This window comes from Neopelma chrysocephalum, unplaced genomic scaffold (genome assembly GCF_003984885.1).
Source record: "Neopelma chrysocephalum unplaced genomic scaffold, ASM398488v2 Primary Assembly neopelma1_62, whole genome shotgun sequence".
Lineage (NCBI taxonomy): Eukaryota > Metazoa > Chordata > Aves > Passeriformes > Pipridae > Neopelma > Neopelma chrysocephalum.
The window spans coordinates 3,306,832-3,316,541 of record NW_020897719.1 but is presented as its reverse complement, the minus strand read 5'-3'; positions in this window follow the sequence as shown (position 1 = coordinate 3,316,541).

Genomic DNA, 9,710 nt, shown 5'->3' with positions numbered 1-9,710 from the left:
TTTGGTTTCCTCCAAGGCTCTTTCTTTTGCCAGAGTGGCCACCAGTGTGTTAATCTCAGCTGTGTAGTTCAGTAAAGCATGATTAGCAAGTTGCACATTTCTGTGAAATATTAGCCCAACACACCAAATCACAGAATCTTCTGGATTGGAAGGGATCCACAAGGATCAACATGTAACATTGGACAATTTGCTGCATGGAAGAGAGCAATCGACCACAATTCATGTCAGGTTTCATCTGTTGTTCCAGGATTCAACCCATGAATTGTAATGTGTGTTTAAGCAGTCCCTTTCTTCCCTCTCATCTTCATCTGTCAGTGGCCTCTCACCCATGTTCTGGCTCTGCTCTCATAGCTGTACTAAAAAAGCACTGTGAACCAGATCAGAGTTTTAAATAAGACAGAAAATACTATTTTTCAAGAGATTCCCTGTGCAAACCTAAAACAGGTTGTGTGAGCTTAAGCAAGGGTGGTATAGAAGAATAGCTGAATGAACTCACTAAACCAGGGCAGCCTCTGAGCACTTGGCCTCTGGGACACATGTGTAGCCCTGCTGAGCAGTAGCTAGAAAATTCTGTTTATCTTTTGGACATGTGATAAATAAAGTACAGTCAGGCCCAAGAGCTGTTACCTATCAAAAGTTGGAGAGCACAGCACAGGAAAGCATAGATTCCTTGTTCAGATCTGGAGTATGAAATGATTTCAGAGTAAAGCAAGTGGCATTCCTAAGCCCAGATCCTTTCTGGTGAATGCAGCCTGAAGTTGTGTGACAAACGGATCTTTAGCCATTGTCATGGTTTGAGAGCCCCAAAAATCCAATTCCCTAGTTCTAGCCCCCCTCCCTCATCTCAACCCAGTGTGAGATGGGTTTTCCAGACACCACATGAGACTCAAAATGGGGGGAAGGGAATATATTACAATACACTGTACAAATAAATATTATAGTACACTACATACACAATCTCAACTATCTCTACCATGACATACAGTATTTACAATGGATCAAATCTCTTCTCCCTTCCAAATAAAAGTCCAGGAGGGAAGAAGGAAAAGATCCGTTCCACTCTTAGAGCAGCAGTCCCTAGGGCAGCAGTTTCTCTCTCTCTTTCATGCAGCAGTTGTAGCTGGATCTCTGCCAGTACACACGAGGGGGTCTCCAAGCCCCTCGTCCCTTTGACACATGCAAAGGGTCTTCTCTTCCGTGGGCTGTGTTCACCAGGACAAATGTCACGTCACCACGTCATATCGCAAAGCACAGGGGTCTTCGCGACGGTCCTTATCTTCAGGGGATTCAAACCCCTTGCAGAGCTCCCGTGCTCTGACTCAAGACTGCTAGCTTGGCAGTACGGCGGGGGGGCCAAGGTCACCCCCCTCCACATTCCTTCGGCCGTCCTGATCCAGCTTCCTGGGACACCTGAGCTTTATTTGGAAGGGAGAAGTGATTTGATCCATTGTAAATACTGTATGTCATGGTAGAGATAGTTGAGATTGTGTATGTAGTGTACTATAATATTTATTTGCACAGTGTATTGTAATATATCCCTTTCCCCCCATTTTGAGTCTCATGTGGTGTCTGGAAAACCCATCTCACACTGGGTTGAGATGTGGGAGGGGGGCTAGGACTCGGGAATTGGATTTTGGGGCTCTCAAACCATGACAGCCATGGACCTGCAAACTTGTTGTGTATTACCCAGATACATTCAATAAGTAGAGATGGTATTCAGATGGTGATTAACTCTCATTTCTTTTCATTTGGCTCTGCCAACTTGGAAGATACTTGCTCTGTATTTGGATTTTTCCAATTTATTACTTTATCTTAATTTATCTTAAAAGAGAAGAAAGTTTGCCTTAACTGGGTATCTTGCATCAGGTGTTTGGAAAACATGAAGATACACTTCTTGGGTTGCAAAACTTTAAAAATGGGGTGCATGGAACATACATGGCATGCTCAGCACTCAGTTACACCTTCCCTGCTCAGAGTCCCGAGTACAGTCTTACTGCCAGGGCAGAAAATTTACATAACATACCAAGCACAGGATCTGTGCAACTAAATCAAAGTTTCCCTAACTCCTCTTCTACAGTAGTTATGCATTTTCTCAGATGGCATTTCCACCCTTGAGCCAGGGGATCTCTCCCTTGCAGCTCCTTCCTTGGAGCAATTCGTGTGAAGCTGAACCCTGCCATTACTTAAAACTTTTCTTACTGATCTTCCTGTTACTTAATGGGAAGCATACATATTACCCATCAGATGTTCCTCTTAACTTTCAGTAGAAGATAATTTCCTCACACAGCTGGTGAGGAAGCTAGCCCCATTGGACTTGATGCTTGTGAGCGGAGGAGCACTGTGGCTGATGTGATGGTTAGAGACCATCTTGGGCACAGCAATTATTAAATGATATAGTTTTCTATTCTTGGAAAACTAAGGATGGGGCACAGCAGAACTGCTGCCTTGGACTTCCAAAGGAAAGACTTTGTCCTGTTTAGGAGCCTGGTTGGCAGAGTCTCTTGGGAGGCAGTCCTGAAGGGGAAAGGATTCCAGGAAAGCTGGACATTCTTCAAGAAGGAACTCTTAAAGGCACTGGAACAGACTGTCCCCATGGGATGAAAGAGTGGCCTGGCTGAACAGAGAGCTTTGTCTGGAACCAGGAGAATGTATGACCTTTTGAAGAAGGGGTAAGCAGCTCAGGAGTACTACAAGGATGTTGTGAGAAAATTAGAAGGACCAAAGCCCAGCTAGAACTTAATTTGGCTACTGTAAAAGACAGTAAAAACTGTTTCTATAAATACCATAGTGACAAAAGGAGGGCCAGGGAGACTCTCCATCCTTTGTTGGATGTGGGGGGAAACACAGTAACAAAGAATGAGGAAAAGGCTGAAGTACTTAATACTGCTTTTGCCTCAGTCTTTAGTATTCAGACCAGTTGCTCCTCAAGTACCCAGCCCCCTGAGCTGGAAGAGAGGGATGGGGAGCAGAATGAAGCCCCCGTAATCAAAGGGGAAATGGTCAGTAACCTGCTGCACCACTTAGAGACACACAAGTCTCTGGAGTCAGATGGAGTCCACCCAAGGGTACTGAGCTGCTCATGGCTTAGACAGGTGCACTGTTTACTGGGTAAAAAACTGGCTGGCTGGCCAGGCCCAGAGAGTGGTGGTGAATGGAATTACATCCAGTTGGTGGCCAGTCACTAGTAGTGTTCCTCAGGGCTCAGTGTTGGGGCCCATCCTGTTTAGTATCTTTATCGGTTCGCGAAGCCTAGCCATGATGATGGATGAGGGGATCAAGTGCACCTCAAAAGAGCAGTGATAGAAGTAGCACAGGTACTCAGGAAAGTAGGAGCAGAGGTCCAGCTCTGCAGGAGGGATTAAAGTTTTGACTGTATGTTTAATTTTTATGTTCTTGTACCATTCCCAAACTATTCTGGCTTACACCCACTGCTTTGTGTACCATGGAGCTTAGGACACAGTTCAAATAAAAAGCATGGCACCTACATGATGTGAGGCATGAATCTGTTATAAGCTGACTTCTTAAGTATAGCTTCCACTAAAAAATGTTGTGGTGACTTGCAGTGTGCAGACTTTTGCAGTATGAGTATTATTTGCACCACTTTATCATTGGGTGCCCCACAGATGGCCTGAGGAAGCCTTTGGCATCTTTTTCCAGGAAAGGGCAGGGTGTGGAAGGAGAGGAAAATTAGATTTGTGCTCTCTAGCCAGGCTGGGATCCTGTGACAGCTAAGTATTTTCTCCATTTGCCTTGGAAATATTTTCTGTGCATTGGGAGACATAGTGTTCAGAAAACAGAGTAGGAAACTACCCTGCTGGCTCACTGTCTATATAGCTGCAAGGGGCAGCCTCAAGGAGAGCCTGGGTGGGTTTGTGTTGGATATTGCCTTCCACTGTAGCTGCCCACATAATCCACTTGCTAGCCTCCCAAACCTTGCAAGCCACAGCTGCCTTAGGAGGGAAGACCAAAACTGGCATCCAGCCCATGACATTTGGGGCAGCCTGTTGTTGCCATTTTAATTTCTGAGGAGGGAGTTTGCCTTGATACTTAGTTCTCTTCGTACCTCCTGCTGTTTCTTTTTTTACAGTCCTGACATTCTGAAAGCAATATAAACTTTGCCAGGTTAGTCAGGCTTTTGAGAAGTCTAGATTTAGCTAAAGCATTTCACAGCACTCCCAGCTGAATTTAACCATTCACCAGGAAACTTTTCTGCACTTAGGAATCACCATCTCAACAAACACAAATGGAATTAGGATTCTTTCAATCCAGTTCCATAATAAGCTTCAAGAGCTCAGTTTCAAATGATTGAAGTAATTTCTGCCAAATCTGGCTTGGCATTAGATCTCAGCAAGTTGCAAAAAAATACACAGAACTGAAATGTTGAAGTGTGAAAAGAAACTGATTCCCTGTCAAGTTACATTGCAGATGTGCACAAAATTTTACTGCAGCATGCACTCTGACTTCCGTGCATGACTTTAACACATATTGAAAGCTAGATATATTGATCTGACTAAACTTTTAAAATTATGCTTCTTTCTGCAGAAACCACACGTGATTTTACTTGGAAATTTTATTTTCATAGTTTGGATTTTTTTCACCTCTGTGACATATCAGGAATAGCATGAAGCATGTGAAAGAGCTTATATAATGAAACTTGTAATTCACATTTAATTAGATAGTAGCAGGATCTACTACTCCCACTCTGGTACAAAGGATTTAGAAAGAAGTATATAAAATATACAATGATTTCTCAGAAGATGACTTATATCCCTAAGAATAAGTCATATTTACAACTCTGCTGATGTGAAATGCAGAACTTACCCAGTGGCCTGTCCAGCATTGTCTCCTCTACCTTGGTAAGATTTACAGCAGTGTTGATACTTTAGGCATCTAGTAATATAAAAAAGAGAGCAAGGTGTTTTCTGAGTGTCTTGGATATTTCACACAAGTTCTATTGCATAGCTTTGTACTCTTGGGACAGTGATGGTGTTAGAGACTTGTGTAATTGTTTTAAGGGAAGTTTTTCAATATTGGATTAACCATCTGAAATCCATGTAGTGGTTGAAATTATCAGCTACTTCTATGGTCAGAGCACTGTGGTCCTCTCATAGATCATAGTTTCAAGCTACATTTTTAGCAAAAGACCTAATTTTTAAAGGTTCTTCTAACAATTTACATATTTAAGTAGTTGAAAGAAGGTGAGAGAGACACAGTTTTCTTTATTGCCCCTCTCTTTCCAGGTGACTTACTCTGTCCCTTCTCTCACATGGCCCATCTACCCCACATTTCCTATTTTACAGCTGCTGCCACAGTTTCAAAGCTTTAGCATCATCACGTTGAAGAACACAGCCTCTGTACTGTTCCAGCACAGGTGAGTCTGTCTCAAAATAACTGGGAGAGATGGACAGTCATTTTCTATTCCCTACATATGTTTCAATTACTGTACTAGTTTCTTTATTGTACCTAGAAGGGCCCTACAATAAGGCACACGCAGAAAATGCTATTGAAAGAGAAATCAGTCACCATCATATTATCAGAGGGTGCATACTCTCTTCCTGTTTCCTTTGAAAAGAGCAACTTCAGTTATTTTTTAAACATTGTTCCTTAAACATTGGAAATAATTGTTTCACTAAAAATAGCGGAGTTTCAAGTGTGGTTGTATGTATTAAAAAGAGAATATTTGCCCACTTATTGACATAATTAATTTCTTTTAAACTTTGTAACATAATGCAGAGGAGTATGTGAGGTGGGTTACTGCATTCAGAAGCATCTTACCAAGGTGAAGGTTCATAATTTGTTTAGGTCCCAAATGGCTGACTTGGATGACTCTGGCACTTCCTAACTGAAGTGCCAGGTAGTATAATGAAATTTCAAAGCAAAGAAAAACACAAATAACGTGCAGTTGTGAAAGAAGTATAATCTTGACATCTAGGCCTCAACTCACATTTACAATACAATTATAAGGTTCATTAGTCAAGCATAAGTCCCGCTCAGGTAACACTGCATGGAACATATTGGACTGGTTTCCTGTGACAGTTTCTCTTTACTGTGCACCAGCATAGCATCATGGAGATTGTATTTTTTTCACCAAGAGAAGCAAGGCTGTTATTATAATAACAAAAAAGAAATCCAAATTCAGGGCAAAGAAGACAACATGGTCTGATCTGGACATGCTTTGCAAATGATGCACAAGAAACAGATTTGTCCACATTTTGTTTAAGAACAAACAATATAATAAAACAGCATTGTTGTTGAGCATAGCCATTCATTTATCCAAGGACAACATCTTCTCTCTTTCTGCAGGTGGAATGACTGTAATCTATTTCCAGAGGAAGAATGGTGCAATTACCAGTTTGATATTAGTAACTGAGGGCTTTGCCTGCACAATTCAGGGACCATCTTTTGTGTAGCCAAGGTTTTACTGAAGAAAATAGTATTTCAGTGTGGTATTCTTGAAAGGTTTGAGCCTACCTCATCCAGCTAGCTGCAAGGTTACATTCCGTGCTGATCATGGTAGCTGAGCACCTCTAAAGTCAAGATGATCATTCATGTTAGTTAGGCTTTTGGAGAACCGAGCCTTATAATTTCCCAAAGAAAATTCAGCTCTCAGAGTTTTGTTATGTTGTGGCAATTCTTCTGCTCGCAAAGGAACCGTTCATTATCATGGTAAACAATAACAGGTTGAACCAAAAGCCCCAGATATCTTGCTTCTTAGGAAACAAGCATAGGTACTACACAAACAATTTAGGAGGTGGGGGTAGAGAAGAAAAGGTCTGCAAAACTGCAGTAGCGGTTATGGAGCAGCAGAAGAGTAGGTGGGGAATCTTGCATGGCTGCTGACTGCCAAAGATTTTTGGCTGTGAGCAGCATAGGGACTGGACAGCCTGACCAAGCACACTGACCCAATGGAAAACAGGATTTCTGCAAGCAAAGAGAAATAGAGCTTAAATCTGCTTACCCTCATTTCTCCTAGTGCTTTCAGTGGGGCAAACTGACAGGTCGAGGTGAGGATCCTGCTAAATAATCTCCAAAATTATATTTTGCATTTCAACAGTAGTTTCTAGGAAACTGCCCTATGTGGTACAAGCCTTGTTTGTTGTTGTATTTTACTTTGTTTTTCCCAGACATTACTCTTAGACATGTGTAGGGCCTCATGCCATGTGTATCATATCTTTCCTGCACATGATCTATAGGTCTGTAAAATTCCTCTGTTTTTCACAGGAAGGGATAGTAATGCAACCATTAACATTTACTAAAATTCCTCTGGAAATTTTTTGTTCACCAGACTATGGAAAAAGAATCCTTTTCTGGTTGTTTCTTATATGAATAACCAAAAAGATGTATTTACTTCTATGCACCAGTTTCTTAATAACAGTGCTTTCCCCTGCTGTTTGCAGAGCCCGATACCTGAATGTTTAAGCGCTTATCTATATGACTTCAGCCTGGTCTCATGTAAACGTCTGCCAGGAAGGAACTGGGCTGTCAGCTTCATCCCATGAAAAAGACTCCCAGTGCCATGAGCTGAAGGCAGGTTCCAATTGTTAAGTCATTCTGGCCCGAGCTGAATTTAAAGGCAGGCTTCTGTAGCTAGCGGAAGTTGCTGGAGGCAACTGCTCAGCAAAAGGCATTAAAATCATATGTTTCATAATTATTCTTTTGACTCAATTACCCATTTACTCTTTATTTTTATATCCAGTGGAACCTGAGGGCAATGAATACTGCATAAGGGGAACAAATCCTGTATAATAGTTCTTGTTTTGGTACATTCACTTAATGGTGATTTATTAAAGGCTGCTGAATAAGCCTGATTAAAATGCATAAACAGTTCTGAACAGTAAACAACCATGTCTAAGGATGAAAAAATGGGACCCACATGCTGTGCATGGAAATTGCCCTTAACAACATGGCCTATTGTTGAACAGATAGGAAGCCAAAGGTTGCTTGTAATCAAATTTGAAGTTTCCCATCACTTATAAAAGCAACACTTCCTTGTGTAAACGTTTCAATTTGTTGTTGTTGAAAACTGCTTCCTGACTTAATCCCTACAGGAACACACAATTTCTTTGATTGTCATGTAGAAAGACAATTTCAGATAAAGTAACTTCTAGATTTAGACAAAGTAAAATAAATACGCTTAGCTCAAGCATTCCTGCAGCAATAAAATCTGCATAGTTTCCTAAGATTAATTAGAAGAAAAGGACTCATTGCATCATTTTAATCTCTTCTGAAAATTTCCTCTGTTCTTGCCATTAAAATAATACAAAACAACAGATACATAGAGCACATTACAGCAGTATTAACCTCCTAACTTTTTACAGCAGCTACAATCTCTGTGCAGATTTTTTAATTTTCCCCTGATTAACAAGGTCTAATGTACCCTAAAAAAATACAGGCTTTCTATTGCTGGGGGCTTTGAGTCATGCTTGGAGCAAACACAGGTACATTTCAAAAAATAAAAGTTGCTTTCAATTACTTTGATAAATAGAGCTTCAGAGCAAGGAAACCCAAGCCTTAACTGAACTAAAAATGCCACTACATTTCCCTCTGGATGCAACAGGAGCTTTGCAGAGGCTTGCAGAGAGCCAAGATTTCACTCACTGCATTTGAGGTCTCTGAAAAAAATGATGTCTTCCTAATATTGTTAAAACTTTTTTCTTCTGTAACAAGTAGGAGCAAATTGTATTTAACTATGTCCTCATGTTTAAAACATGATTCTCTATTATATGTTGTATTTTAAAGGTCCTAGCGGCTTAGAGGTCCCTAACAACTGGATAAGGGCAAGAAAGGCAAATGTTGCATCCATCCCCAAAAAGGACAAGCTGGGATACTACAAGAACTAAGGGGACCTTGTGAGATTCAGTAAGGACAAAGGTGAGGTGCTGTCCCCAAGAGTGAAACACCCCTGCAGCAGCCCAGGCTGGGGAGCAACTCTGTGGGAATGGCCCACCCTGGTGGCCCAGCAGGCAGCTGTGTGCCCTGGCAGCAATGACAGCCAAGCTACCTCAGGTGTAAACAGCGATATAGCCTTTGGACTGTGGGTAGGGATTGTTCCCCATTTCTCCATACTTGTTAGACTACATCTAGATATTGCATTCAATTTTGAGCACACCACTGCAAGACAGAGGTTGTTAAACTGGAATGGGTTCAATATGGGCCCCAAAGCTGGTTAGGGTCTGAAGCACTTGCCCAGTGAGGAGAATGAAGGAACTGGACTTGTTCAGCTTGAAACAAGTAAGTTTCAGGGGGCAACAAACAGGCCCTCAGTACCTCTGGGGAGGTTAGCAAGAAAATGGAGTCAGGCTCTTCACAGCAGAGCATGGAGAGAGAACAAGAGGCAACAGGCATAAATTGAAATGAGGGATTCAGATTGGATAGAAGGGAAAAAAATTTCCCATGAGGACAACCGGGTAGTGGAAGAAACTGCCCAGAGAGGCTGTGCAGCCACCATCCCTGGAGGTTTTCAAGACCTCACTGTATAAAGAGCTGAGCAAGCTGGTCTGAGCTCAGAAGTGACCCTACTGTGAGCTGGAGATTGGACTAGTGATGTCCTGATTCCAGCCTAAATTATCCTATGAGTTGATTCCAATATTAAGGCCAAAGTTCCTGATGACAAGTCTGTGTAAACTATGCTGCAACATCAAACCAATTTTTAACCACGTTCTAATTGTGAATATTTCAGATAGTAGGATTTACAATATATATTGGACGCT